General features: G+C 44.2%; 1 pseudogene; it reads right to left on the bottom strand.

The window, feature by feature from the left end:
* The window catches only part of LOC130388568 (protein inscuteable homolog), a 53,844-nt pseudogene extending 51,518 nt beyond the window's left edge, over positions 1 to 2,326 (bottom strand).
* Between the last annotated feature and the right edge of the window lie 2,684 nt (positions 2,327 to 5,010).

The following is a 5,010-nucleotide window of genomic DNA, read 5'->3' as shown; positions in this document are numbered from 1 at the left end:
CACTTTTTTTCAAGGCGAGGATAAAAGCATAGAAAGAGGTGAAAACCACTATAAGTCGGGGCATGTGGAGAGCTTTAGTTATGTGCCATCTCCTATGTGCCATCTCTGTGCCGAGTTCCAAGTGCGGGTGTGGTGATGTATATCATATGCGTAGAGAGCAGCGAAGAGCTGTAGTTCACAAAGCGGCCTCACATAAAACCAAACATTTTCAAACTTCTTCTCGAAATTTTTTAGTTTTCTTTGCATGAAAAATTATCATTTAAATCCACAAACAACATATGTGTAATCCAGGGCATATAAAGACTGGGACCAGAAAATAATTATTTTCTCTCCATTGACACCCATTCATATTTTTCGATCTCATAGGTCCCATGAGCTCTACCGGAAGGGGCGTGACTTAGCCACTCTATATCCGTTGGATATCCAATACATGTATTAAATGTATTATGTTCATAGGAACCCATATTTCTTTTTATTGCATTTATTTACAATCGTGTTAACTTTAAGAGTATTATACTGATTACTTTTTGTTCAAAGTTCAAAGTCTGAAAGTGTTCTTTCCTTGTTCAGCTAAAATCTGTTTTATTTATAAGTGGCAATGTACAATTATTTGTTATGTCAAATATCCTGCCACAATTTATAAAAAAATAATCGTTATTTTTGAATTGCAGTCACATGTTTTTTTTTTTGTGTAGAATTCTGTTCATTTTTACACCTCAAAAATCTCATATTCAAAGCTATCTAAGATATCAATAAGCTAATGTTGCAGCTGAAATGTTCTCCACATCACAAGACATGATATGATACCATCTTTTAAGCACAGTAATTGTTTGTTGTCCCAACATGTCAGTAGAACTACGCAGAAGTGCTTGTCTATGGTAGGAAAAGCCTGTGTGTAAAAAAGCGAATTCTGAACTGAAGCTGGGTAGCTGGTTTTAGTATAGTACTGGTGCACCCCCTGTAATCTCAGATGCACCCCAAGGCATTCTGTTCTGGAACCGGGCCTGCGTCTCTTGTACCTCATAGATCACGTAGGTCTTCACAGGATGCAGATTGGTCAAAACCGCTGAGGTTCAGCCACAAGCACATGAACTCACGCCTGGTGAGATGGATCAAGCCCCTTTGCAAGGTCAATTGTTAATGATAGCTGACCAGGCACTAGCCGAAGTGCCTCTGAACGCAATTGGAAAGACCTACAGCCAATCACAGCAATCAGACGTTTGACTCAGTGGAACATGACTGTTGATATGGAGCTGCCTCGGGCTCTCATAGAGCTCCTCGGTACCTTAACTGTATTAAAACCCTCCCCATAGCAGATCCTTGTTATTGGCCCCACCCAGGGTAGGTCTGCTGGAGGTTTGTGTCTGAATGGGGGGGGGGCAGAAGCCTACGCAAGAGCAAATAACACAAAAGCTCACAGATTGGTCTGCTTCTCAGCCTGATGTTTCTAACCAACATAAACCTTTCCACTCTCCTGGTTCCTGTGTGTAAGGCTTCCATTTGAATTTGTTCTGCATTGTTTTCATTGAATATGTACTTGATGTTATCGATATCAATGACATCCCCAAAAGGGTCCCCATCCTGCTCAAACCTCTCTGTCAAAACAAGAGTGCAGACAAACTCTCACTTCCTTCACGGGCGCACTGGCCCTTTTTAATCATATGAATATCCCATAAGGCAGAACAATATGCTTGTGAGGACAGCAGCTGCGTCTTCATAGAGCCCTAGATGGTGCATGGAGCTCAGGGGAGCTATGCTGCTATAGTTGGACAGATGCAGCTTAATTGTGCCTGACTCTTTGAGAAAACGACAGGAAGACAATCGATACAATCTATACGCTTGTTGCCGAGACAAGACATTCCCTAGTGCCACGGATATCTAAAGTTGTCCATGTACAACAATCAAGCCCTTGTCTACAGAGTTGTAACCGAGCCCATTCTCTAGAAGTAGACGTGGGTGTTGGATGAGGACTTTGCACTGCTTCTTTTCATCTGGAAGGTTGTAAGTACATCAGGATAACCAGACTATTAGGTCCCAGTACAATGGTAAGAGGGACAGATTAGCTTTTAGTGTTGCTGTACTTACCGGTCTCCTCGCTCCGCAGGTTAAAGGTCAATCCTTCCTCTGGGGACTCATTGATTTGGCTTATGATTCTGCTCCCTCTGGCCCATAGAAACCCTTGTTGTTTGGATATTTTCCTCTCTCTCTCCCTCCCTCTCCCCCTCAATCTCTCTCTTACTCTGGGCCGTATCGGTTCCTCTCTTTAACTCTTTTTATCCGCCTCTCTCATTCTCTCTCTCTCTCTCTCTCTCTCTCTCTCTCTCTCTCTCTCTCTCTCTCTCTCCCCCCCCCCCCCCCCCCCTCTCTCTCTCTCTCTCTCTCTCTCTCTCTCTCTCTCTCTCTCTCTCTCTCTCTCTCTCTCTCTCTCTCTCTCTCTCTCTCTCTCTCTCTCTCTCCACCAGCCCTGCTCTAACAGGACTGCTCAGAGTTGTGCTGCCACCGGCAGGGAGGTTTCTGTTTGGGGTCTTGGTGGTGGGTGTCGGTGGGTGGTGGTGGGTGGAGGGAGCTAGAGGGGCAGAGAGAGCCCGCAGCCTTGTGTCAGTCAACCCTGGAGCCCAGTTTGGGCCACGACGCCTTCCCGACTGACGAGAAACCCGACCGCCACATGAGCAGGGGAAAATAACTTCTTTATTTTTAACTAATTCGCTCATTCTCTCTATCTTTTACTCATTCTTTCTTTCTTTTGCTTATTCTTTCTTTGCTTTGCACATTCCCTCTGTATGTTTTTGTTCCAGAGGAGTGCTAAAGTGAAGCTCTGCGGTGGACCATGTAATTGCAGAGTGACCAGTCCCAGGGTTGCTGTAATTGTAGGCTTCATCAGGGGGAGAGAGGGGAGCTGCCAGCAGCACAAGGTAAAGGACTTTTGGAAGGAAAAAAAGGCTACGGAAAAAAGCGAAAATTCTGAACTACTCAGACCACATAAATAAATAAGGGGAGCTGGGATCCAGATGTGGCTTGGAGGAGGGGAGGGAGGGAACACAGTGGAGGGAGAGCAAGAGAGAAGACAAACAAAGTTCAGACATGGTGTTTCTAGGTTAACAGAGGCAGGGAGAGAAAGGGAGAGAAATATAAAGAGATAGAGAGAGGTAGACGGAAGTACTGAATTAAAACAAAGTTTTGGTTCCCAGGAACAGAGAAGAGAAGAAAAGAGGAAGGAAAGACTCTTTCTCTTACTGAGGTAGTTGTTCATTCCCTGGAACAGTGGAGGAGAGAAGAGGAGATAGATAGGTGGAGAAGAGAGGAGCAGAGAAGAGTGGATACAAGCAGAGAGGAGATGAGGAGAGGACATGAGGGGAGAAAGGAGGAGAGGTGAGGCCAGAGGTATAGGACAAGAGAGGAATGGAGAGGAGGAGAGAGAAAGAGACGGGAGAGGAGGAAAGGAGAGGTGAAGAGGAGAGAAGGTTTGGGGGGAGGTGAGAGGATGTTGAGGCTGGGAGTCTTGTTGTTTCTGGATCCTAACCAGCAGTGTTCCCGAGTGTCTAGTTACACTGGAAAAGGTTCCCTTCTGGAAATAAAAAAGGAACAAAAAATAAGAAAAGGAAAAACATAAATGCCTGCTGGTTCCCATTAGTAGGACATGCTGCTGTGGGCCAGTCGATGATACTGTGTGTTTCTGAGTGAATGATTGCTGTGTACTGATCAGAAGAGAGAGAGCCCGCGCACACATCAGTGCCTGTTACACGTTCTAAAGTCAATAAATATTAAGCTTATGCGTAAATCTGACTTTAAACAGCCTCTTTTCATGCATATATTTGAGCTTCATTTCCTGGCCAAGGCAGAAGCGGTTCCATCCGAGCAGCACATAGCGCTGAGCAGAGGTCATGTATGGAGAGTGAATAAAGTCTCCTCTTGTGCTCCAAGACCGGAGGTTTCTGGGTTGACATTTGATTTGGCGCTTTATAAAAAGCGATTGTTCCCTGCATATGTTTGCGGTTCATTCCTTGGTCTCTGGGATCTCTGTGAAACATCTCATTTCCAAATGGAAAAGGGGCCTCTGAAAATCCAGCAGCTGGCGGTGATTAAAGCTGGTTCCTCAATGGCTCAGTGGGGCTGCTGAGGAAGGTAGACACCCCCCCCCCCCCCATCCAGAAAGAAAGAAAGAAAGAAAGAAAGAAATAAAGAAAGAAAGAAAGAAAGAAAGAAAGAAAGAAAGAAAGAAAGAAAGAAAGAAAGAAAGAAAGAAAGAAAGAAAGAAAGAAAGAAAGAAAGAAAGAAAGAAAGAAAGAAAGAAAGAAAGAAAGAAAGAAAGAAAGAAAGAAAGAAAATAAGGAATGACCAAAATAATCATCTCCCAGGCAACTCCAGAAGAAGGATATGGATGGTCTGTTTCAGCCGCCTTCCAGAGACAGTCTCCATGTCGAATCCCCTCCACAACCAAGACACACAGACGGACTAACAAACCTACAGACAGAAAGAAAGGCAAACATACTGACATAGAGTCAGGCAAACCTACAGACAGAAGACAGGCAAACCCACAGACACAGAGACAGGCAAATCTAAAGACAGAAAGACAGGCAAACCTGCAGGCAGAGAGACAGGAAAAACTTACAGACAGAAAGACAGGCAAACCTACAGACATAGAGACAGGCAAACCTACAGACAGAAAGACAGGCAAACAGAGAAAATTATTCAGTGGAGGAAGAGGAGATTCAGAGAAGGGGAAAGAGAATGGTGTGATAAAAGAGAGACTGCGGATGTGACGCAAACAAAGTGTGTGGTCACATTTTATGTTCTTTTGTTTGTCTGTATCTTGTGAATGTGAATCCTGTGATTCAATATATATCACTGTGTGCATTTCAGTGCTGCCAGTAGAAGGCAGAGGGGCGATGTGCTTCTCGGAGACTCTCTCCAATGGCAGACAGAAGTATTTTTTTACTGTTCTTAAGTAACTTTTTAGCGTATCTGTACTTAACTTAAGTATCGTTATTTTGTGAGACTTCATACTTTTAC

Source organism: Gadus chalcogrammus, chromosome 9, assembly GCF_026213295.1.
Source record: "Gadus chalcogrammus isolate NIFS_2021 chromosome 9, NIFS_Gcha_1.0, whole genome shotgun sequence".
NCBI classification, from domain to species: domain Eukaryota; kingdom Metazoa; phylum Chordata; class Actinopteri; order Gadiformes; family Gadidae; genus Gadus; species Gadus chalcogrammus.
Note: the sequence above shows the minus strand (reverse complement) of the source record. Positions and strands in the feature narration are given on the sequence as shown.